We start from the raw sequence: 24,839 nt of genomic DNA on the forward strand, positions 1-24,839 counted from the left end.
CCCCTCCATAGTGGAGCTTGGCAGCTGGCTTGCACCGGGATGAGAGATCCATGAGAGAGCGAGTGAAAGAGAATGTTTAAGACAAAAGCCACTTTCTTATAACCTAACCTCAGAAGTGATACGCCATCACCTCTTTAAAACTCTGTTAGCTGCGACATATCAGAAAAAGGGCTAGTATCCAAAATCTATAAAGAGCTTAGCAAACTCAACACCCAAAGAACAAATAATCCAATCAAGAAATGGGCAGAGGACATGAACAGACATTTCGGCAAAGAAGACATCCAGATGGCCAACAGACACATGAAAAAATGCTCCACATCAATCGGCATCAGGGAAATACAAATCAAAACCACAATGAGGTACCACCTCACACCAGTCAGAATTAACAAGTCAGGAAATGACAGATGCTGGCGAGGATGCAGAGAAAGGGGAACCCTCCTACACTGTTGGTGGGAATGCAAGCTTGTGCAACCACTCTGGAAAACAGCTTTCAAAAAGCTGAAAATAGAGCTACCCTATGACCCAGCGATTGCACTACTGGGTATATACCCTAAAGATACAAACGTGGTGCTCCAAAGGGGCACATGCACCTGAACATTTATAGCAGCAATGTCCACAATAGCCAAACTATGGAAAGAACCTAGATGTCCATCAACAGATGAATGGATAAAGAAGATGTGGTATATATATACACAATGGAATACTATGCAGCCATCAAAAGAAATGAACTCCTGCCATGTGCGATGATGTGGATGGAACTAGAGGGTATTATGCTTAGCAAAATAAGTCAATTGGAGAAAGACAACTATCATATGATCTCCCTGATATGAGGGAGTGGAGATGCAACGTGGGGGCTTGGGGGGGTAGGAAAAGAAAAAATGAAAGAAGATGGGATCAGGAGGGAGACAAACCATAAAAGACTCAATCTCACAAAACAGGCTGAGGGTTGCTGGGGAGAGGGGCATCAGGAGAGGGTGGTGGGGTTATGGACATTGGGGAGGATATGTGCTATGGTGAGTACTAAATGTGTAAACCTGGCGATTCACAGACCTGTACCTCTGGGGATAAAAATACATTATATGTTTTGGGATTATGCTGAGTGAAATAAGTCAAGCAGAGAGAGTCAATTATCATATGGTTTCACTTATTTGTGGCGTATAACAAATAGCATGGAGGACAAGGGGAGATGGAGAGGAGAAGGGAGTTGAGGGAAATTGGAGGGGGAGGTGAACCATGAGAGACTATGGACTCTGAAAAACAATCTGAGGGGTTTGAAGGGGTGTGCGGGGAGGTTGGGGGAACCGGGTGGTGGGTATTGGAGAGGGCACGGATTGCATGGAGCTCTGGGTGTGGTGCAAAAACAATAAATACTGTTACGCTGAAAAGAAATAAAAAATTTTAAAAATTTAAAAAATTAATTAAAAAAAATAAAATTAAAAAACTGTTTTCTGGAAGTCAGTGAATAAGTCTAGTCCATGCAGAATTGGAAGGGATGACTGGAAGGCATGAATAGCAGCAGGCTAGGATCATCAGCGACCATCTTAGAGGCTGCCTGCCGCAACTAGATTTGCTTCCCTTTGGGACTTACTGAATGACACACCCAGTTAACAAAGAATAGTAACTAAATTAAGGAATAGGACTTTCGTACAAGTAAGTTTACACTCTACTGTCATTGATCTTGGTGTTTGCCATTCATTTTTTTTTTTATGACTAGCCAAGGCTTGCCTTCTTTTTTTTTCTTTTTTGGGCACCACTTCCTCAAATATTTTTCTTTAGGAGTTAGAATTTCTGATGGTCAGCAAAATTAAATGCTGCAGATTTCCAAATATTAGAACTACTTTTCATTATCTTGGAAGATTTTCTAATTTGTTCCTGTCTACTCTTTTTTGAAAAAAAAAAATCTAGTAATTATCTCATTTCTGTACTGCCACACACCTCTTGGCAAAATAACCTTGAAAAGAAATCATTAAAAGTAAATGACTTGGTATTTGATTTTTTAACCCCTTCTTCCATTACCTTTACTTCATAAGGATTCTTTTTTTTTTTTTTCATGAGGATTCTTCTAAATGATGCTTGCTACAGTTGAACAAATGGAACAGTGGGGTTGATACTGCTTCTATTTGTAATTTCTTTGGTAGAAAAAAATACATTTTTAAGAGGACATTGTTAAACTGATAGATGAATACATCCAAAGTAAGTCTCCAGAATACTGAGCCTCTAGAAATCATGTTAGGGTTGAAGGAATCCGTGATAGTCCAGTTGTGCAGGTTTGTGTTGGGGGTACGGGAGATACAGAAAAATATGGGGAATAGTTTTTTTTATTGCTTATTTATTTGAGAGAGCAGGTGAGCACAGAGGGAGAGGGAGAAGCAGACTCCCCCCTGAGCAGAGAGCCTGATGCGGGGCTCAATCCAGGACCCCGAGACCATGACCTGAGCTGAGGGCAGACACTTCACTGACTGAGCCACCCAGGTGCCCCAATAATTTTCTTTTTTAAAGGTTGAATCCATGAGAGCTCAAGCCTGGGCCATCTGCACACTCTCCTGCTGGACAGTTTTCTCCACCGCTGTTGCTTCAGTGGCCCCGTATACACCATCTTCCCTCAGCCAGCTCACATATCTCTTTGGAGCTACAGATCTGCACGGTTCAGGGCTGAGCGAATAGAAGCCCAGTGTGGTGGTAGTGGTGAGGCTGACTTGGACAGCAAATCGAGGGAATGTCCAGATCAGTCTGGTTTGGATTGAGAAGAAAGAGAATTTTTGGTGGCCTTTACTTATGCAACCATTTCATAGATATTTATTGAGCACCTTAGGCTGTGCCAGGTACAGCTTTGAAAGCGGGGCTGTATTGGTGACGAGACAGAGCAGGCCTTTGCCCTCGTGCAGCTTACATTTTTTATGGAAGCAGGTAGATGCTCAGCGCATGAATGAAGATAATTAGTGATCTCCTTTAGAAAGACCATGAAAGTGGGTGACATTGGTGGCCGGGAGCGTGCTGGCCCTGAAGCATCTTAGGCCCTGTCCCAAATCGGAATCGGAACCTGCATTTTAACAGGATCTCCAGGGGGGTTCATAGTCACAAAAATTTGAGAAGTACTAATTTAGGCCACTGGTTTCCAAACTTGGCCATGCTTTGGAATCACCAGAGAGTGAAAGCTCCCCAGAGGATTCTGATGTGCAGCCAAGGTTGAGAACACTGATGGAGGCCACAGACTGAACCCTAAGAATGATCGGTTTCCTGAAAATGTGGGCTGCCTGGCCACCTGGAGAACTAGGTTTAGAGTGTTAAGTCAATCGTCTAGAACCTTCCACCACTGGGGTAGGGTGACAGCCTCCCACTGCACCCCAACCCAACAGCCTCCTTGAATATGGAAGCCGGTGCATAATGAATGGAGAATGGCTATTCTTGTAAGTGGGTGGGGGGAGTGGCGAGGGCACTGAGAATTCTTTTCCAGCAGATGGTATCATTTATCAGCTGGTTTAGACAGCAGCAAGATCTCATTTATATGCAGCGATTTTCCCTCTTCACCAGGGATTAACTTGGTAGAAACACTTAGAAAGACTAGCCTGCCTGCTACTCACCCTATCCAGTTTAAATTTATTTTATGTAATTGTATGCAATAATTTATCTGTGCGATTCCTCCAGGGGAGGAAGCCACATGGATCGCTCAAACCGCTGAAGGCAGTAAACAGAATATGGCCTTATGCATTTGTTAAGCCATAAAGCAAATAGCAGGGGATTGTTGAGGGAGGGGAGAAGGTGGCTGAATATTCAGAAGAGGATACCTTTGGGGGGTACTTCTTCCTTTCCCCCCCTGTGTCTCCCAGAAATACGGTTCAACAAATTCAATCTGCATTACACATTTCTGATTTTTTGAAAATGAAAACTCAATTGTGGAAACAGGCAAGCACACGCTCTAGTCTTTAAATTTCAGTGAGTTAAATTCTTTGTCGTCCCTGAATTGCTTTAGCAGAACAGTTGGAGGTGAGCTAAGAGAAGATTTGCGTGAAGTTCTGTTCTCTTGCTCAAGAAGCCAGCTACTCTGAGCTTCTGGTTATGGGACAAACAAGCTAGCCCATTAGAACATGCAAGAAATCTAATCTGGTACTTTCAGAAGGCAGGTGTTCTTTTCATTGAGTAGATGAAGGTACTGAGGCTTCTGAGAGCTGGGATCTTCCAAACGCAGGGTCCATGACAGCTGAAAATACCAGAATGTGCTTACATTGCAAACCTGGAACTCCTAACTCCATATGTGAGTACCGTTTCACGCAAATTAATTATGGAAATACCCATTGCCTGTCTCCCAGTGCACAGATGATCAGTGGGTGAACACAGAGTGGCCAATCCACTTGGACATAGATTATTACATGTAATTCTATACCCACCCAGTTCCTTTGACATAATAGCATTTCACTTAAAAAGAGACTCCGGCCCTTTGTCAGAGACCTGTGCTAGGCCTTCTTATGTGGAAGAGACAGGAAGTCCAAAACCTGGCTGTTTGCCCCAGAACAACCCTTAGTCCATGAAATTGTTCTGAATTAAGAATTTTGATCTTCTCAGCAATTTTCATTCTGTTTTTCCTGTGGTAAGAACATATACTATGAGGTTGGCCTTCGGAACAGATTTTAAGCGAATAATACGGTATTGCTGTCTGTAAGGATAATGTTGTACTGATAGCTCTAGAACTTATTTGTCACGCTTAACTAAAACTTTATACCCATTGAACAGCAGCTCCCCATTTCCCCCTCTCCCTAACCCTTGGAAAACACCATCCTACTTCCAGCTTCTTTGAGTTTAAACAAATCTGTATGCCATAAGATCCTTGTTATACAGGAAATCGTAATTTGGTTTGAGGATTCTCTAATTTCTGTTTATCTTCCCAATTCTAGTCTCTACGCCTTCACTGTTGCAGGGAAGACTTACTCCCATAGGAGTAAAAATGGTGGTGGGAGAGGAGACAGTAACATCACTACTATTGTATCAACCAAAACAAGGATTCAGATGATCAATGAACTTGATCACAATACCCCACCTCCAAATAATTTTATGATAACCATAAAGTTAGGGAGTAAAAATTACTTATTCATCTTCTAAATGTTCACTTCTGGATTCTGAGTATAAGAATTGGGAAAATATTTGAGGTACCCAGGTGTTTTGAGGGTATGGGACCTGACTACAAATGTAGGTATAAGGTAAACAATCTCTAGCCTTGTTCAAATTTTAAATTTCAAAACCAATTGCAAGGCTTACTGGTGACTACACTTTTTGTGGTGAGCACTGAGTATTGTATAAAATTGTTGAAACATTGCATTGTATACCTGAAGCTAATATAACACTATTTTAATCACATGTCAGTTAAAAATGCTGAGATAAATGAATTGTAAGAAATCTTGAAACTTTTAAAACAGGGATTCCTTAATGTGACAATTTTCCTGCAATGGGCGGTTGTGAGTAAGAGTAGAAGGAGACATGGAGCCAAAGTCCTGGGCATCACTGCCAATGGAGAATTTCCAAAAATGAAGTCATGATGACTCAGAAATCATAATATAAACCAACGAGAAAACCGGACTATTGAAAATTCCCTTTATATAGTACTCTCTCAGATCTCGTGTTCCAGACCACCAGTAGATTTGCCTCCTGACTCAGAGGTAAGTCAAGTCCCGCTGGCAACCCCGAGGATGCTGTTGATGCCTTTGGGCCATGTTGGGAGGAAAATTCTAGGGGCCAGGACATTTCTCTGGATTGCTTGCTATTCACCCACAGCCTGATTTCTAGATCACAGTTGGAACGCAGGGATGAAGTCTGAGCTGTCAGCCCAAAGGCTGGGAATGAGTCAGTTTCCACAAAAATGTCAATACAACCTTATCATGCTTACCTCCAGAGTCTCCTTAAAATGAGGTTCTAAAGAAAGTACAATTCTCCAAGGAAAGCCCAAGGGTGCCCGCCACATCCCCTGCAGAACTCCTTGCAGACTGTCCCCTACCTTTCAAGCCAGCGACCTCGCACAGACTAACTCCCACAGAGTTTCATGGGAAATAGAGAAAGGGTCATTAATTGCTTTGCAGGCAGGGGCCAGCAATGAGGATAAATGTGCCCTTTCCCACAGAGTCCCATGAGATTTGTGAGATATTATTTAAAGTTCAAAACAACTATATATTAAAATGAATCTGAACAGGCAAGAAGGCAAGAATCAGTTAGTCAGTCACATCCGTTGTCCTGTAGGCAGAGTCCGTGGCTTTTTTCATAAAAAGGTAATATTATTATGAAAGGTATCGGCAATAGCAGGGACGTCTACCCTAATTCCGTGGTATCTTCTGCCGAGTGCCCGGATGTATAAAGGTGTGGTACAGAGCGAAGTGAGCCTAGCCTGGGGGTTTTGTATCTTCACAAAAAAAAACAATCATAGCCATGAGGCCAAGGGGCCTTATATCCCTCTACCTACCTTGACAAGGTGCTCTCACTAGAGAGGAAAGGGGAAAAAAAGGCAATCCCTTTGATGGCTTCCTGCCTTTTGCCCAATTTGGGGTTTCTCCATCACCAATTCAGGTGAAGACAATCAAACATTCCCACTCAGGGGAAATCACCGTGGCCGCCTTTGAAACCCTCCAAGGGAGCTCTGGAACGTGCTAGGGCCCTCCTGCTGCCAGTGAGCCTATTTCCTGCTGGCCTTGGGAAGAGAAGGGAGGCTCCCTGGGGAGAAGAAAGGGAAGCCTCCTCTGCTTACTGGCAGCTACGGTAACACCCTGGGAATTGGAAGGGCAAAAATTAATCACCAACAATGTTAAAGTGGATGAATTAAGAGCGCCTAGCTATGGCTCATAATATGCTCTTCCTAAGTATAGACCTGAAAATACTGAGTACATATGTTCTCCAAAAAGTCCAGCAGGAATAACCATAGCAGCTTTATTCATAATAGCCCGAAAGCAGAAGCGACTCAAGTATCCAGCTGCAGCAAGAACGGATAAACTGTGATGCATTCCTAGAATGAATGGATAGAGTGATTTGAAACAAGGTTGCTGTGAATGGAGCCCAAAAACATACAAAACCAATATGTTTTAATACATAGGGTTTATCTCAGGAATTAGCAAACCTTCTCTTCTATCTTGTACTGAAAGTTCTAGTCAGGATCATCAGACAAGACAAAGAAATAAAATGCATTTAGACTGGAAAGGAAGAAATAAAAATGCCTTTATTCACAGATTTGCTATGTTTAAAAAAAAAAAGGCAAAAAACCTGAAGGAATTTCAAAAACGACAAGTGAATCCATGAGCCGGCAAAGAATCATCAGAGATCGACATTTTTAAAAATATCATTTACAACATCAAAAAACATGAAATACCCGGTGACATATTTTATCAAAGATGGATCAGACCCACCTACTGAAAAAGATAAAAAACATTGCTAAGAGAAATTAAGGAAGAGCCAAATAAGAGAGATCTCATTAATGGTTCAGAAACTTCAACAGTATGTCAGTTCCCCTCAAACTGATCAGTTCAATGCAATCCTGACCAAAATCCAGACAGGCTTTTTTTTTTAATTGGTAGAAATGGATATACTGATTCTAAAGTTCATATCAAAATGCCAAAAAACAACTGAAAAAGAACAAAGTTGGATGGCTAACACTATTTGATTTCAAGAAATATTATAAAGCATCAGTAATCAAAACAGTGTGGTATCAGAGTCAGGTAGTTAAAGAGATTAACAGAGTAGAATAGAAAGTCCAGAAATAGATCCATGCATACACAGATGACTGATTTTTCACAAAGGCTCAAAAACAATAGAGTAAAGGAAAGACAGCCTTTGCCTCAAATGGTGCTGGAAATGCTTGGACAGCCACATGCAAAAAACTGAACTTCTAGTCACATCTTGCACACAGAAATTTATTTGAAATTCATCACAGACCTAATGTAAAATGTGAACCTATAAAAGTTCTAGAAAAAAAACAACATAGGAGAGAATATCTGCTTTAGACTGGGTTATTTCTCAGGGACACCTGGGTGGCTCAGTGGATTAAAGCCTCTGCCTTGAGTTTAGGTCATGATCCCAAGGTCCTGGGATCAAGCTCTCTGCTCAGCGGGGAGCCTGCTTCTCCCCTCTCACTCTGCCTGCCTCTCTGCCTACTTGTGATCTCTCTCTGTCAGATAAATAAATAAAATCTTAAAAAATAATAGACTGGGCTATTTCTCAGGTAAGCCATTGGAAAGGAAATGCAATGACAAGCTATAGACTGGAAGAGAATCCTTACAAACCATGAATTTGATAAAGGATTTGTATACCAAATATATAAAAAAAATTCACAAAACTCAATAAGAAGACAACCCAGAAAAAATTGGGCAAAATATTTGAATAGACATTTCACCAAAGAAGATATACAGATGACAAAGTGTATGGTAATATGTCCATTATCATTAGTCATTAGGGAAATGGAAATTCAAACCACAATGAGCTGCCCCTATCTACCATTGGAAAGTCTAAGATTAAAGTGATCGACTGTGCTAGGTATTGATTTTCATAGTAACTGGAACAGTGTGTGAACGTTCCTGCAGGCAGGGATGCACAATGGTACGACCACTTTGGCAAATATCTGGTCAACTTCTTAAAACATTCAAGAAACATTTATCATTTGATCTATCCATTAAATTCCTAGGTATTTATTTACCCAAGAGAAATGAAAGCCTGGGTCCAGTCAAATATTTGTACATGAGTGGTCACCGCAGCTTTACTTGTAATAGCCAAAAATTATAAAGGACACAAACGTCTATCAACAGGGGAATGGATAGACAAATTGGAATGAACTATTGATGCACACGACATGGATGAATCCCAAAATGCGGAGTGAGAAAAAAAATCCAGACCAAAGAAGAGCATGTACTGCGTGGCTCCATTTATAGAGAATTATGGAAAATATGAGCTCCACTATGTGACAGTAATGAGATCAGTGTCGGCCTGGGGCCAGGGGTGGGGATAGGTTGGGGCAGAAGGGAGGGAAAAATGGACACAGAATTTGGGGGTTTGGGGGGGAGCTGTTGATGATCACAATGGTGCTGATGGTTTCACCGGGATAGCTTATGTCAGAAGTTATCGTGTTGTGCACTTTGAATATGTGCAATTTACTGTATATCAGATATGTATGTACAGACCCAGCAATTCCATTCAGGTAGAAATGAAAATGGCTTGTTCACACAAAAACCTGCACTCAGAAGTTCACAGCAGCATTACTCATAATGGCTCCCAAAGTCCATCTAGTGATGAATGGATAAAGAAAATGTGGTATGTCCACTCAACAGAACATTACTGAAGAAGAAACAAAGCACCAGCACAGGCGACGATGAGGATGAACCTGAGAAACATGCCAAGTGAAAGAAACCGGCCAGAAAAGAGCATATATGGGTGTAATTCTACTTCCATGAGTGTAAGAAAGAGCCATATCTATAGAGACACAAAGTAGATCAGTGGTTGTCTAGGGATTGGGGGGAATGCGTGGATGTTGGGGAGAAATAGGTCATCACTACTAATGGGCAAAGGCTTTCTTTTGGGGGATGATGAAAATGTTCTAGAATTGAGTGTGGTGATGGTGGCACAGCTCTGGGAATATACTAGAACCATGGAATTGTCCATTTACATGGGGGAATTGTATGAAGTGGATGATATCTCAACAAAGCTGTTACAAAATGCTGTATGCCAACCATTGTTGATTATTCTTTAAAAGATCTATTTTGTGTCACCGAGTTCTTCTGAGTCTCCCCCTAAGCATGGTCGATTTAAAAAGTGGATCAAATTCTTGTTCGGGTTAGTGAGAACTGTGTCACATTTTTCCTAAGTAGTTTCTTCAGGTTAAGACATTGTATGAAGGCTGTTTGAATTCCCGGAATTCTTAACACACCTGCTTGCTTATGAGTCACTTCTCTTGGACATAATAGTCATTTCTGTACATGCTAATGCATAAAAATGTTGTTTCTATAAGCAAGCGTGTGCTTGGCTGGCAACAGGATTGCAAGCTCAAGTCACTGAAGGGCGAATCTCTGTTTTTAAACTTTTCATACAAGTGTAAGAGGCATACAGAAAGTGCCCATATCATGAACATGTTTTTGATGAATTTTCTCAAACTAAGCATACTCGTATCACTAGCACCCAGATCAAGATATAGAATGTTCCCAGCGCCCCAGAAACACCCTCATGTTCAGAAGAGAATGGTTTTTTTCTTCTAACTATGGTAAGGAAAATCACATAAAATTTATTATCTTAATTGTTGGTAAGTACATGGTTCAGTAGTGCTAAGTATATTCATGTTGCTGGGCATTCAGTCCTCAGAACTTTCCCTCTTGCAAGTCTGAAACTCTGTACCCATTAAACCAACTCTTTATTTCTCTGCCCACAGTCCGTGATAACCATTCTACTTTGTTTCTTTCTGTTTCATTTTTCTTTCTGAATGTGATTACTTTAGATACTTCATGTAAGTGGAATCCTGCAGGATTTGGCTTTGGGGACTGCCTTATGTCACTCCGGGTAATGTTCTCAAGCTTCGTCCATGTTGGGGCGTGTGTTAAAATTTCCTTCCTTCGGAAGGCTGAATAACGTTCCACTGTATGGATACGTCACATTTTGTGGCTCTCCTCATCTGAAGGTTGCCTCCACCTCTTGGCTACTGTGAATAAGGCTCCTATGAGGACAGGAGTGCAAATCTGAGAATTTCTTTTAGTACTGAAAATAGCTAACATTGATGACACTAATGTCAGGCATTGTTCTAAAGGCTCTATGGACAAGATCTCATTTAATCTTCACAGCAACAGTATGAGTTAGGAAGCACTCTCATTATCCTTGCTTTACAGAGGAAGAAACAGAAACAGGAATGTTTCCCAAGGTCATACCATTGGAGCTGGGATTCTCACCAGATCAGACTGGGCCCAGTGCCACACGCTTCACCATGACCACTGTGCTATATTGCCTCTTTGGGGGGGAGGGGGATGGGAAGAAAAGCCTAAAAAAAAAGATACATATTTCTGTGTTATCTCAATAACTTTATAGTGATCGTTACATACTCTGTTTTTTAAATGAGCCTTATCTTACACTGGTTCCACCAATACAGTGTGATCCAAATGATATTGTCCCAGTTTTCAGCCTAAACCTCACGGGAATCCTGGTGGCTTCTGTTTTCGCATCCTTGAATCCCAGTTATCAGGCTGTGACAATGCCCAGGACAGACAACGGAATGATTAGAGACCAAAAAAGAGCAGCTCTGAGGGTTGAGAGGCTAGCTTGGTCTCGCTAGCCCCAGCCAAGTTCCCAGATGAACACAGCTACACGGACACACATCAGCCACCCCTATGGGGACAGAACCCCTGCCGCTGACCCCTACTTCAATACTTAATCCACAGAATTAGAAAAAATAATAGATTGTTGTCATGGTTTATTTTTAGGAAAAAAAAAATCACCTCTTGAATATTTCTTTTTGTAGAGTTTTCCATAATGATGTTGTAGAGTATCTCCCATAAAGTATTGCATGAGTGTGGGCTCATAAAATGTTCAGGTCTCCCAATTGCAGTCCCCTTTAATTAAAAACATGAGCATTCCCTCTTGGAGTCCCCGATTTCTTTCAATTTTGACTCATTTACAAACTGCAATATCATAAAGCATATTTATTAAGCACCTGACCTTCTAAAGCTCCTTTTCTTGCGTCGGCCAAGTGTTTCAGATATGCTATACATTGGAAAGAAGAAATCAAAATTAGCTTCATGTACTCGATTCTATAAAAAGTTATTAGCAATTAATACAGACTTAAGGGGGAGGGGAATAATTAGCCCTCTTGCCCTGAAAATTAATAGGTCCTTTTCATTATACTCCTAAGGGGTATTTTGCCCAATAACATTCCATTTCAGATTAATGTAAAACGAAAACTACATTATTTGAGAATGCCGCCTACAAAACGATTACAAACCGCAAATCTCACAAAGATTAACAAGGAAGGAAGATCAAGCAGAACGACGAACTATTAATAATTCCAAACAGGATGAAGGTAATAAAATCAATGCGTCAATCATTCTACCAGAATAAAGAAGCCACAGTATTTCAGAGGGTCACTGCCAGACTTCAGCAAAGTTAAGAGTTGATGTAGTTTTTTCTAGGTTAACCTCTAGCTAGTGACCGGGCATTACAAAAGGAAGGAAATACACTCCAGAAGCTCCAATTTTATAATTCATGGGCCAGGACACAAAGATACTCAGGTTTCTTCATTTCTAGGGAAAACCGTCTCCCCTTTCTTGCACGGAAGGCCAAATGCTGCACAGAGTTAAGTGTGTAACAGTTCCAAGCGAACCACTAGGGGGCAGAAGGTTGACTACCAGCTGCCTACTGGGTTACCCTGACAACCCGCTCACCCTCCCAGTGACTGGAGATAGACTGCTGATAATTGCCTCCTCTAGGTTCACTGGAATTTGAATTTACGATCTTGGCTTACTAAGAACCGGAAACCAGGATAAAACTGCCTTGTTTTCTCTTGTGTGTCTGTTGTGCTGCTTCGGTCACCGAGTGGGGAGGAATATTGCCCTGGGCAGGGGCCCACAGTAGCGCTGCTGGAGCACGAGGCAATCCAGCCTCCTTTTCTGTTCCTTTCCAGCTCGTCTTACCATCTTCCTCACCCTGGCTGCTGCTCGCAGTTCCCCTGGTTACGTGGCAGCTTAGGGTCTCTGTCTGGGGGTATCAGGCTGCCCTGGCCACTGTATTCAAGGCCCTCCAGTCCCATCACTCCAGGCATACATTAGCCTCTCTGGTCTGTCACCCCATGTGGACATGTAGCCAGGAGAAGTTGCAAAGGAACGAATAAACAAGTATCAAATACATGGCATTCATGCCGATTTCTGAAACCTTCACCCCATGTAAAGGCACGAAGACCTACCTTCCATAAGACACTAGAAGATGCATGAGGAAGTACCCTCTGCAATCTCATTCACATATCCCTGAAGTCATCTCTACACTGAGGAGAAATAAACACTCATGTTGTTTCATTTAACAAACTGGGCGTTTAATGTGTCAGATTCAAGATGCATGAAATATGAACCCTGTCCTCATAGAGCTCTCAATCAAGTGTGAAGCTCGACACAAGAAAGGAAAAATATAATAAATACATAGAACATTACATTCTATGTGAAACCAGTGATTTGGATGGAGTATTGCTTAGCTGGGAGTGGGGATCCCAAATGGAGGGATCAGGTATCAGAAGGTGGAAGAGTGTTAGAGTCAAGGCAGACATTTGGAGCAAAAGGCAAGAAGGCAAAAAGAGGATGGTGCATGGGTTGGGGGTGTGCGGGGAGCCTGAGTCCTTCTGTGTTGCTGCTGTGCTCAGCGAGAGTTGTGAGACACGCAGCAAGAGGAGTGGAGACAGGGACTCAGCTCCATGGACCTTACCTGCCAGGCTGAGAATCGGCGACCTCATCCTGCAGCCAGCAAAGACCTGGGGAACTGTTTCAGTAGGGGAGAGTGATCATTCTGGAAGGATTTGAGGGGCATGAGATTAAGGTCAGGGAGACAAAGTAAAAAGTGGCTACAGTTATCCAGGGATGATGAAAACCTTAATTAAGGCACTGAGAGCTGGCATGGAAAAGGGTCACATTTGGTGGCTCCTGGTCATTGACTGGATGTCGGAAGGCAGGCAAACGAGGTCTCAAGGACTCTTGGGTTTCTAGCTTGGATGACTGGGAGGGTTGTGGGCCCACCATGGAGATGGAGGACACATGAACAGGAGCAGGCTGGGGGACAACAATGAGTCAGGTTTTTGAGAGGTTGAGACTGGGTACCTTAGTGACATGCCGGTGCGGATGTCTAAAGGGCATATGAGTATCCGCCAGGTGAGCCTGGCTTTGGATTCAGTGGTTGTTCAGGCTACACTCTTAAGTCAATGGGGGCAGACAATAAGGGGCAGAAGAGATTTTTCCAGAGCAGAAGGGCAAGGACCGGGCAGGTGGAGTACCCCAGCATTGGAGGGATAGATGGAGGACGTGGACTGCCATGCTGGGAAAGAGAAGGAATGGCCAGAGGCAGGTACCTTGTGGTAGAAAGTTTTGAGAATGACCCCACATGACATGCTGGAAGCATCCCAAAGTCCTACTCATTGTCATTTCAGTTAGTAAATGTTGGAGTTCTTAGCATTGTGATGGTCCCTATGTGGGGAGGGGGCTACAAGAAATCTACCACAGGACTCTTGACGTCAAGAGCCTTCTAATCTAGTTGGGGAAACAAAACTCACTCATAAAAGAGGTTAAATAAGAGCGTAAGGAGGAGACAAATAGGTGGGGAAGGTGAGGTCTATAAGACTCTGTGGGAGTGAAGAACCAAGATTTCAAAGAGAAACAGGACATGGCAGACCTTGGGGTCCAGATAGGCCATGGTGGGGAATTCTCCAAGGGATGGGGAGATGACGACAAAGCCCAAGAAAACGACAAGGTGATGTCCACTGTGGATGGAGGAGCTACTTCACACTTCAGAACACAGACAAATCTCACTGGAAAGGTAGCTCAAAGCCAGGTCTGAAAGGGCATGAACGCCCACTTGGGGGAGTTCAGAGTGTGTATAAGGGAAAATGGAAAGTTCAGTGCAGGAAAAGAATTGCCTTCATTAACCAAGTGTGTATTCTCCAAAGAGGAGTTAAGAAGAAATGTTTCCGACCTTCAGAGAGAAATGAAAGCCGTGTCGTAGAGAAATGAATGCAATGCTGGTGTATTTCTTACTTCCGAATTTTGAAATAGTCTGACAAATCTGATGTTTCTTTTCTTTCCAGGAGGTATAATCTATCTGCTCTCTTTTTGTTGTCACACTTCCTGGCAACTGTCGTTTTCTGCCTAACCCACCAACTTTAGAAAAGAGTACAATTCTAACATGGTGAGACTTAGCCTATGAGATTCAAGAAACTTCATACTTCCGTAGTAGCTCTGTTCCTTCCGAGAGGGTCAGAGACACCTATGTTCAGATTCTTCTGAAATCATGAAAATATGGGTACATTAGTCAAGTGAATACACAATAATATCAATGTGGCACTATATAGCAAAAGAACTTCCTGAAATGTGAGTGTATGTCACCCTTACTTAAAACCCTTAAATCTAACAATTCAATAAAAGAAAGGGTAACAAGTTAATGGAAAAATGGGCAAAGAGCATGAAAAGGCAGTTCAAAGAAAAAGAATTGCAAATAGCCATAAGTACATGAAAAATGCTCTCCTTCACTCTTATAGTCCACTAACATTTAAAGAAATACATATAAAAACAGACAAATGACTGCTTTTCACATTTGATAATGTTCATTGTGGTCCTCTGTTGATGGAGTTTTAGGGACACTTGTCCAAAGTAAATGGCAGTGTAAATCGGTAGATCTTCTGGGAAGGACTGTTCAGCAGCAATTTCACTCCTAGAAATGTCTCCCACAGATATGCTTGCACAAGTGTTTCAAGACATGTATAAAAGGATCTCCACTGCAGCATTTTTATTGTTGATTTTTCTTTTTCCCTTAAAAAAAACAAACAAATGAACAAACCCTAGACCATCTAGTAAGAGATGGCTGGTTAGAGGCACTGTGGTATCTGCAGGCATTAGACACTGGGAAGTCATAAACTGAACGGCTGAGACTGGGTTTGCTCTGGTGACCTTGGCCATGATCTATACCCTGAGAGACCCTCTACATCCTCCTTTCAGAGTCTGATTTGTTCCTGAAAGCCTGGCTGCTAAGCGAAGAGCTGTTTCATGAAAACTATGTACATCAATCTCACTGGGAAAACTGTGTCACGCTCTAATCCAACATCAAATACTCCAAAATGTTTTGCAGATAGAGAGATCAGCTGTGTGATGAAAATGAGTTGATGCAAGGAATTAGCATCAGTTTGCAAGTGTGCACATAATGATGGTCTGGGGTTCTTGCCCAAAGGGGAAGAGACTGAAGAGCGGCCGGTGGCTGGGGGAGTGGGGTGCCAGAGAGCTGCTCTTTGGGAGGTGAATTCTGCTTTTCTGCACCATTTTCTCCACTTTTAGGTGGGCTCCTGCTCATCTTTCCCTGAAACAGTTCTTGAAAGTAAAGTTCTAGTATAGAAGAACATTGTTGGGGGGTGACATAAAGGCTAAACCCTGAGTGGAAATAGCACATGTCAACTACACACTGAAAGTAAGGAAGGTACTAGGGTTGCATAGCTCTCGCTTGGTCTGCATGAATGAAACAGAACACTTGCCCTCCATTGCAACATGGGGCACAGTTCAGATGAGTTCTAGATCATAATCTTTTTTTTTTAAGATTTTATTTATTTATTTGACAGACAGGGATCACAAGTAGGCAGCGACACAGGCAGAGAGGAGGAAGCAGGCCCCCTGCCGAGCAGAGAGCCCGATGTGGGGCTCTATCCCAGGACCCTGAGATCATGACCTGAGCCGAAGGCAGAGGATCAACCCACTGAGCCACCCAGGTGCCCCTAGATCATAATCTTTGACTAGAAACTGCTCACCAAGGAAATTGGCAAGTGTGTCTTTGCAGGAAAGCAGAGTGTCAGAACTCTCATTTTAGTGCATCTATTTAGTATATTTTACAGAGGAAAATTCATTATGCCAATCCAAAAAAAAAAAGTGATGTCCCCCCCACTCCGGCCCCCAGTGGTGTGATTTTTCAAGAGCAGTTGTAAAAAGATGGGTAATTAAGTGGGGGGAAAAAAAAACCAGGTCAGTACAACATAGTAAAATCTCCTTTTAAAAAGGACACATACCCATAATAATGACATGTTTCTGGAGAGAAATGCCGAAAACAAATATAAGAAACTAGAATGGTGGTCTTTTTGGAAGAGAGAAGTGGAGGTAAGAAAGACTTATGTGTGCTATTTGAATGTTCATTATGTGATGGTAAGATTTTGGTAATAAAAAAACAGGCTACAAAAGGAATCCATCGGCGACTTCCCACAGACTAGAGACTAGTTCAAGTTCGAGTTCAGGTACTGACCTAGGGAATGCTGCAGATCTGTCTGCTTAGGCACCACCCATGCCTCTGCATGCTTTTGTTACAGCCCCAGCAAACCACTGGCCCTTCCCAGAATTCACTAGGCATCCCTGAACTTCTGGGCTTTTGTGCTGTCTGTTCTCTCTCTCAGAAATGCCCTTTCCAAACTCATCTATAAGAAAACTCCCTTCTTTCCTACAAGATCTAGTTCAAGTGCACCTTCCTATTGGATTTCTTTCCTGACCTCTCCACAGACCAGTCCCTCCCAGGCAGCTATGCCCACGAGTGCTTTTCCCTGGGATGAATGCCTGTGGTCCCACTGATGTGTTATGAATGGCTCCTGGCCATCCCCAGCTGTTTGGGCCACCATTTTCCAATCTAAGGAAGGAATTGCTTAAGGGAAGGTATGGGACGCATATTAACAACTGCTGCCGTCTGGGTGCAGGTTTCACTCACAAATGGCATGGCATGTCTCCCAGCTTTTATTCATCAGAACCAAACAGCTGCTTCCTGGACCCTTTCCCTTAAGACTGTTAGAACTGAAGCCAGAGGCTTATGTCTTACTGGCTTCATTCATCCTAGAATGTGAGAGGGTGGGGCTCCGACAGCCGAGGGCTCACTTACTTCTTTTTACTTGGTGAGATAAGGTCATTCTTCAGAGCAAGATTCTGCTGGGTTATGCTGACTAGTGCAATGTTCATCTCAGGTTCACAGGCAACCCTTCCATCTAAATTTCGTGATTGCATTCAGTTTCAGTTTCTGTAAGAAGAGAAAAAGCCATCTATAGGAAGAAGTTCCTATAACATAACCTTCATGTCCACACACCCAAGGTCAAATGGTTACAAACAAAACTCTTAAGAACTACTTGCTACAAAACTGTAAGAGTCGTTAGTGAAATTCTGAAAAAGGAAAACAGTACAATGACACTGACCCTACCAGAAGAGAAAACTTACAGGGATGGCTCAGCGGTTGAAAAGGTGCTTGGGGCACCTGGGTGGCTCAGTGGGTTAAAGCCTCTGCTTTCGGCTCAGGTCATGGTCCCGGGGTCCTGGGATCGAGCCCCGCATCGGGCTCTCTGCTCGGCAGGGGGCCTGCTTCCTCCTCTCTCTCTGCCTGCCTCTCTGCCTACTTGTGATCTCTCTCTGCCGAATAAATAAAATCTTTAAAAAAAAAAAAGAAAAGAAAAGGTGCTTGAATAATGATTGAGATCACTGGAAGAGAAGAGAAAGTCCTGAAATCAAGCTGGATACATGATGTCAACATACGATAAAGATGGTCTCTCTGGTCAGGAGGCTCATGAACGCTTTGGACAATGGGGTAGTGATCTGAGAAACTGCAAAGTGGGTTCTAAACCTCCAAATGGGAGTCATACTCTGGGGTACAATGATACCCCAGAACAAGCTCCATATGAATCAGAGATTTAAATGCAAGAAAGAAACCGTAAAAGCATTTCAAGAAACGTGGTTGAACAGGCAAAGAATATACATGGTTCACACACATACACACACGCGCGCACATACACCAATGTAAATGGCACCCAAAACATGTAAAAATCCACCCAACCTCAGTCATAATTAGAGCAATGCAAATTAAAATTAAACTGAGGTATTATGTCTCACCTAAGATTGGCCAAAATCTAAGCACATCACAGCATGTTCTCTTGGTAGAGTGTGGGGCAGAAGATACCATCTCATACATAACGTGTGGAAATGCAAATGTTCTAACCTGTATGGAGGGCAAACTGACGCTATCTGTCAGAATTACAAATGTGTTTACCTTTTGAACCTATTGCACAGATGCACCTGCACATGTAAGAAATGACATATGTTCATGATTATTCATTGCAGCACTGTTTGTAATTGCAAACGATTGGGCGCAACTCAATCGTCCATTATTAGCAGACTAAAGAAACTTGGCCATAGCCACACAATGGGATACTACGCGATTGCTACAGTAGAATGGAGGTATTCTTCTCTAGGTACCAATATGGAAAGGAAAGCTCTAGGGTATACTCAGTGAAAAAGGGGGGGACAGAATATCATCTGTGCTATGTCTCCTTTTGCATAAGAAATGGGAAATATGAAAATATTCATATTTTCTTGTATTTGTGTAAGGAAGGACCCAATAAACTATGATGACTGATTACCAAAGCAGTACAGGCCAGATGGAACTGGATGGAGACAGAGGTTAAGAGGGATATGCTTTAATATATGTCTTTCCATCTTACTCTAACTTTTGCCTAATGTGACTATACGTCCTTCTCAAAAAAATAGAAATAAAATTTAAAAATATGCTCTGCAGAAAACTTTTGCTGAAGGCAGAGATAAATAACCCAAGAGTAAGGTAGAGCTTATGCCTTAGAAGAAATCAAAGTCAAATATGTTCTACTGCATTGTTAACCTTGCCTTCATATTAGCATGTGCTGAGATCATTCGCTTGGTGCGATGGTTCTGTTGTATGTCAAACTAGGATGTCAACACCGAGAGAAGTCTGGAGAATACTAACAATACATTATTAGGTCCACAGATTAGAAGAAGATATCCATAAGAGGTACAATCTAGATTTCCATCCATTATTCATTGAGGATCCATATGGTGGAGGATGGTTGAGTATTTTGTGGGTAAATAAAAATGTGGTTCTTGGCTTTGAGAAAATGACATCTGATGATCAAGCCATGATTAGACAGACTAATCATTTCCAAGTGTGAACTTACAACCAAGATATATACACTAAGATGAAGCTGTTAGACATCATTATTGTTAGGGAAACATACCTTGGAATCTTCTTCCAGCTCAATGACCCTGAGGCTGATTTTATCCTCTCCGGTATGAATCCCAGGTTTTTCAGTGGTGTTCTGGATCAGAGGACTGTCATAATTCAAGATTTCCTTTTCACATCTCTATCAACATCGTTTTCTTCATCTCCATCATTGAAGCTTGCTCTGTCCTCTCTCTGTCTTTCTGCCAGCACATCTCTCTCCCCCATCTCTTTGATGCTGTTCAGTCACCTAGAAAGATGTGCAGTGGCATTCACAGGCAATGATTGGCATCAGCTTTCCCTCATTATTCTGCCATAGAGTCAGCATTGAAATCAATGGGAAACCAAGTGCAATCACATGAAATTGATTGCCATTTGGGTCCTATTGATTATCCTGCCAAATCTACGACAAGAAGAATAGCTGTATGGGATGGCAAAAAAGCAGTGACTACACATACTTCAGCTGCCATTGGAGGTTGGTAAAATGGCAGCTGCCCACAGATCTAGTTCAGAAAAGGTGAAAGGGATGTCCTTACAGGAAAGCATGCCAGTGAAGGGAAAACATTTATTCTTGCCCATTAATAATGGTCGCTTAAACGTACCTTCAAAGGTAGTCATTCAGTGATTCTTTTTTCTTTGACCCTCAAAAGTTGTTTGAGAACTGAAGACTTCTGGGACGATCTTGGACTGAGCTATTGTAGATGATCCTTCCACTACAAACACATAGAGATGCTGGATAGACTGGATCAACAATAACTTTTAAGTATATAGCTTCATTCAGTATAAAGGAAAGCAAACAAGTGTAAAACTAAGAGGAAATCAAAAGCAAGGTCCCATGGGGTTGGGGTGGGGATAAGGTGCAGCATCAGACCCAGATATAGGGCACTATGGTCAAGCATTGGGATTTAATGGCCATAAAAGATGTGGCTTTGTGTCCATGCAAGACAAGTCAGAATTTATTTCATTTCATGAGGCCAGAGTTCCAAAAAGAGCTGTCCCCTCAGTGAAGGTAGACTAGAAAAACTCTCCTGATTGGCCCAAGGATTTAACATGAATAATGTGTCTGCCCACAACTCTAGGTGCACTAAAAAAAAAGTTTCTTGTCAGAAAATTAAGCCACTGGTTTGTGCCTCAAGTGGTTGTAGAGCATGAATTTTCAGTTCCCGTATGGTATGAGAATCCCTAAGCTGAGAAATCAATATAAAAACCAGTTTTAGACCAATAAAATCTCTGAGCCACCTCACTGAGGGAAATGGAAACACATCCTGTAGAGATCCTTCTACAATCCAGGACACATAGGACTTCAAAAACATGATGGTTTAAAAAATATCCTTGATATTCCACTGAGGGGTAGGATCTATGCTTCTTCACTTCATCCAGGAAAGGCTTGTGACTACTTTGATCAACAGACTACGGCTCAAGGGATGCTACATGACTTCTGAGGCTAGATTTTACAAGGCCTTGAAATGACCAGCTTGTTTGCTGAAACATTCATGCTGGAGCCGTAAACCTCCACGGAAAAAAGAATCACCATGTTGAGCCTGCCATGCCGGAGAGTTCGCATGTAGGTGTTCCCACCTACATGTCAGTGGAGCTGTTGGCTGACAGCCAGAACCAAATGCCAGCCCCGTGTGTCAGCCATCTTGGATGTCTAGCTTAGTAAAGCCTTCAGATGACTCTAGGCCCAGGGGGCATCTAATTGCAACAACACGAAACAAGTCAAGCAAGAACTTCCCAGTCAGGCCCTTCTAGAATTTCTGACCCGCAGAATCGTGAACAACATAAAATAGTCACTTTAAGCCATGATGCTTTGGGAGTAATTTGTTTGCGGCAATAGATAATCAGAAAAAGAGGGGAGAAAATCTCTGGTGAAGAGATGCTCCCTAATACAAATCCTGAATGTGAGAAGAAATGATGCTTGATGAGGGAGAAGTCCACAGACAACATGCAGGGGGATAATGAGAACTGTAAAGAATGACATACTCTGAAAGAGATTATGTGTGAGTTGTGTTAAAAAATACCTAAAAAGTTTGACATACACAGTTAGTGAGATTGTAGAGAATCAGGCAGTTTCATACATTGTTGGTGGGGCACAAAATGTTCTAACTTCATGCAGAACAATTAGGTTACATTGATCAAAATTACAAATGTAGTTACCCTTTGGCCCAGTGATCCCACTCTGTGCCTCGATCCCAGAGACAGGCCTGAGCACATGCAAAATGACAAGTTACCCACTACAGTATTATGGGTAAGAGTAAAAAGGCTGGACAACCCAGGTGCAGGGTACTGATTAAACGAACCATGGTGTGCTCACACAAGGGAAGGCGCTGCCATCACAAACAAGAACAAGGTCATGTTTCTCAGTACTAAAAGTAAAACAGGACACTGTCTATACAGTATAAGATGTTACCTTATAGTAAGAAAGGGAGAAAATCTGAATAGATATTCAAAATCCTCACATTTGTATGAAGAAACATGGTGCGGATACACAACAAACTAATAAATGAAGTTCCTTACTGAGGGAGGAAGGTGTTGTTTTAAGTTGTAAGCTTTATGAATAAAATGAGACTTCAAACAAGACCCTTGAAAATGGTAAAGGGAGGAGTCAAAATCATAATGAATGAAAAAGACACTATGATAAAGGAGAAGTATTTTTTAAAAAGAAAATGAAAAACAGAATCATTAAAATTAAAAATTCAGGGGCTATGTTATCCCTAGCTAGAAACAAATCTGGGAAAATGATTCACAATTCAGCAAAGAAAAATGAAGAGGTGGAACACAGGACAGAGAGATTAAGAAACATGGAGGCAAGAATGAGAAAGTCCAACATATATCAAATGACAATTCCAGGGGCAGGGGTACCTGGGTGGCTCAGTGGGTTAAGGCCTCTGCCTTCAGCTCAGGTCATGATCCCAGGGTCCTGGGATCGAGTCCCGCATCGGGCTCTCTGCTCAGCAGGGAGCCTGCTTCCCTCTCTCTCCCTCTCCCTGTCTCTCTGCCTACTTGCGATCTCTTTCAAATAAATAAATAAAATCTTAAAAAAAAAAAAAAAAAAAGAATTCCAGGGGCGCCTGGGTGGTTCAGCTGGTTGAACATTCCACTTTTGTGTTCAACTCAGGTCATGATCTCAGGGTCGTGGGATTGGGCACCCCCATCAAGCCCCATGCTCCAGGGGAGTCTGCTTGAGATTCTGTCTCTCTCTGCTCCTTCGCCCACTCACTCTTGCTCGTTCTCTAAAATGGGTAAGTAAATCTTTAAAAAAAATAAAAAAGAAAGAAAATAAATAAACAATTAAATAAATAAATAAATTCAAGAGTTCCAGAAGATGAGATTAGAGAGGATGGGGTAGAGATCATCACAGCGAAACTGCAAAATACTAAAAACAAGGAGGAAGTTGTATTCACGGAAAAAAGACCAAAGAACAAAAAATTAGACTGAAAACAGACTGTTCATCAGTAAGAATGTCAGAAGACAATCGAACACCATTTTCAACTGTGGACCTCATTCTATTCTCAGCTAGATTTGTATTCCAGATCAAGTCAAAACAGAGATATTTTTAGAAGAATAAGGAGAAAATTGACCACTTATGGACCTTTGTTGAAAAGCCTCTAGAGAAGATACTTTAATAAGGAGAGAACTGAGGAGGAAGAAGTAGGATATAAGAGACAATGTGAGTGGTCATTGTTCAACATGCATTCAAATCTAAATAAATGTCAGCTATAAAACTGATAACAATGATAATATGGGATAGAAAATTAGAAACAAAGGGCCACTAAATACTAGAAAACAAAAACATGGCAGATGGGGGGATTATGCTTAGAGTTTGTGTTTGGAGGTCTTACATTGTTCAGGAAGAGGGTAGAGATACTAACTTTTTAGGTCAAATGTGCATGTTAAGCATTTAAGGGTGACCTGCAAAAGAATAGAAATGGAATAATAACTTCCAAACCAGAAGATAAGAAAAGAGGAAGCAATTTTTATTTTCTTTTTTTTTTTAATTTTGTTGAGGAAGCCGTTTTTAAGAGATCAATTTAAAAAAACAAAAACAAAAACAAAAAACCCCAGGAAACCAAGACAAGTCATGTGCAAGGGAAATGCAAAATCAGCTATTAGAAATAAATAAAATACATTAATAACCACAAGAATATGTACGAACTCAACTCAAACGTCCTAAAAATAGTTTCTTGCCTTGGATTTTTTCAATCCAGAAAAACTCCTTAAATCTGATGACAGAAAGGGACTGAAAATAGAGGGATGAACAAGAAATACCGACCAAAGAATAACAAAAAGGAAGTCAGACATAGCAATATTTATGTCAAATGAAATAATCTTCAAGGCAAAAAGGCATTGAGATTAAGTAGGTCATTATGTAGTAAAATAATAGACCAGGACTATAAAATAGTCATAAACTACTATGCATCCAAAAAATAGATCTAAAATATATAAGGCAAAAAGTCAGTAAGAGTGCATAGACAAATTTAAGACTACACAATCAGTGGGAATTTAAACACATCTCTTTCAGAAAGACATAGATAAGAAGACTTAGTAAGTGCATAAAGGAGTTAAACAACATGATTCACAAGCTGGATCTAATAGAATGTGTAGAACTGAGTCCAACAACCTGTGAAGAACTACTTTACTCAACAACACCTAGGAGTGCATACAGAAACTGACTACATACTGAATTATAAAAATGTCTCAAACCTGTCAAATAATACCTCACTACCAGGCCAAAATGATGATATAGAAATCATTATATCGCCTTACATCATCTATCATTTGACTTACTAAGTGTTTCCTCGCACGAGTATGAACTTACCAGATGAGTGTATCTTTGGGGAGCAAATGGAGAGTGAAGGTTTCCTAAAAAAAAAAGAAAGGTCATTCGTCCTGTTTGCTGGAGATTCCATCTCCTCTGATTTCACCATCCATGTGTTGCTATTTTTCATTGTGTTATTGAGCTGTCCATCAGAAGGGCAATGTGTAATTGACAGTGTCTGTTCCCCACATCTCTGAACAAAATTTGTGAGCTCTCAGTTGGAGAGCTCAAAACTTGAGGTTTTGGTGGCAAGGATGAAATGTAGGGTATCAGACAGAATAAGAGTTTTTAAAAAGATCTTTCTTTT

The 24,839-nt window shown here is 41.6% G+C and overlaps 1 long non-coding RNA gene across 1 annotated transcript; it reads right to left on the reverse strand.

Annotated features, from left to right (window-relative positions):
- Nucleotides 1-19,878: 19,878 nt before the first annotated feature.
- Nucleotides 19,879-24,593, reverse strand: LOC116582535. Its single transcript, XR_004282452.1, has 3 exons — nt 24,533-24,593; nt 20,316-20,426; nt 19,879-19,963 (listed from the first exon to the last, which is right to left on the reverse strand). It is a non-coding gene; the product is annotated as an uncharacterized LOC116582535 (long non-coding RNA).
- Between the last annotated feature and the right edge of the window lie 246 nt (nt 24,594-24,839).

This window comes from Mustela erminea, chromosome X (genome assembly GCF_009829155.1).
Source record: "Mustela erminea isolate mMusErm1 chromosome X, mMusErm1.Pri, whole genome shotgun sequence".
NCBI lineage: Eukaryota > Metazoa > Chordata > Mammalia > Carnivora > Mustelidae > Mustela > Mustela erminea.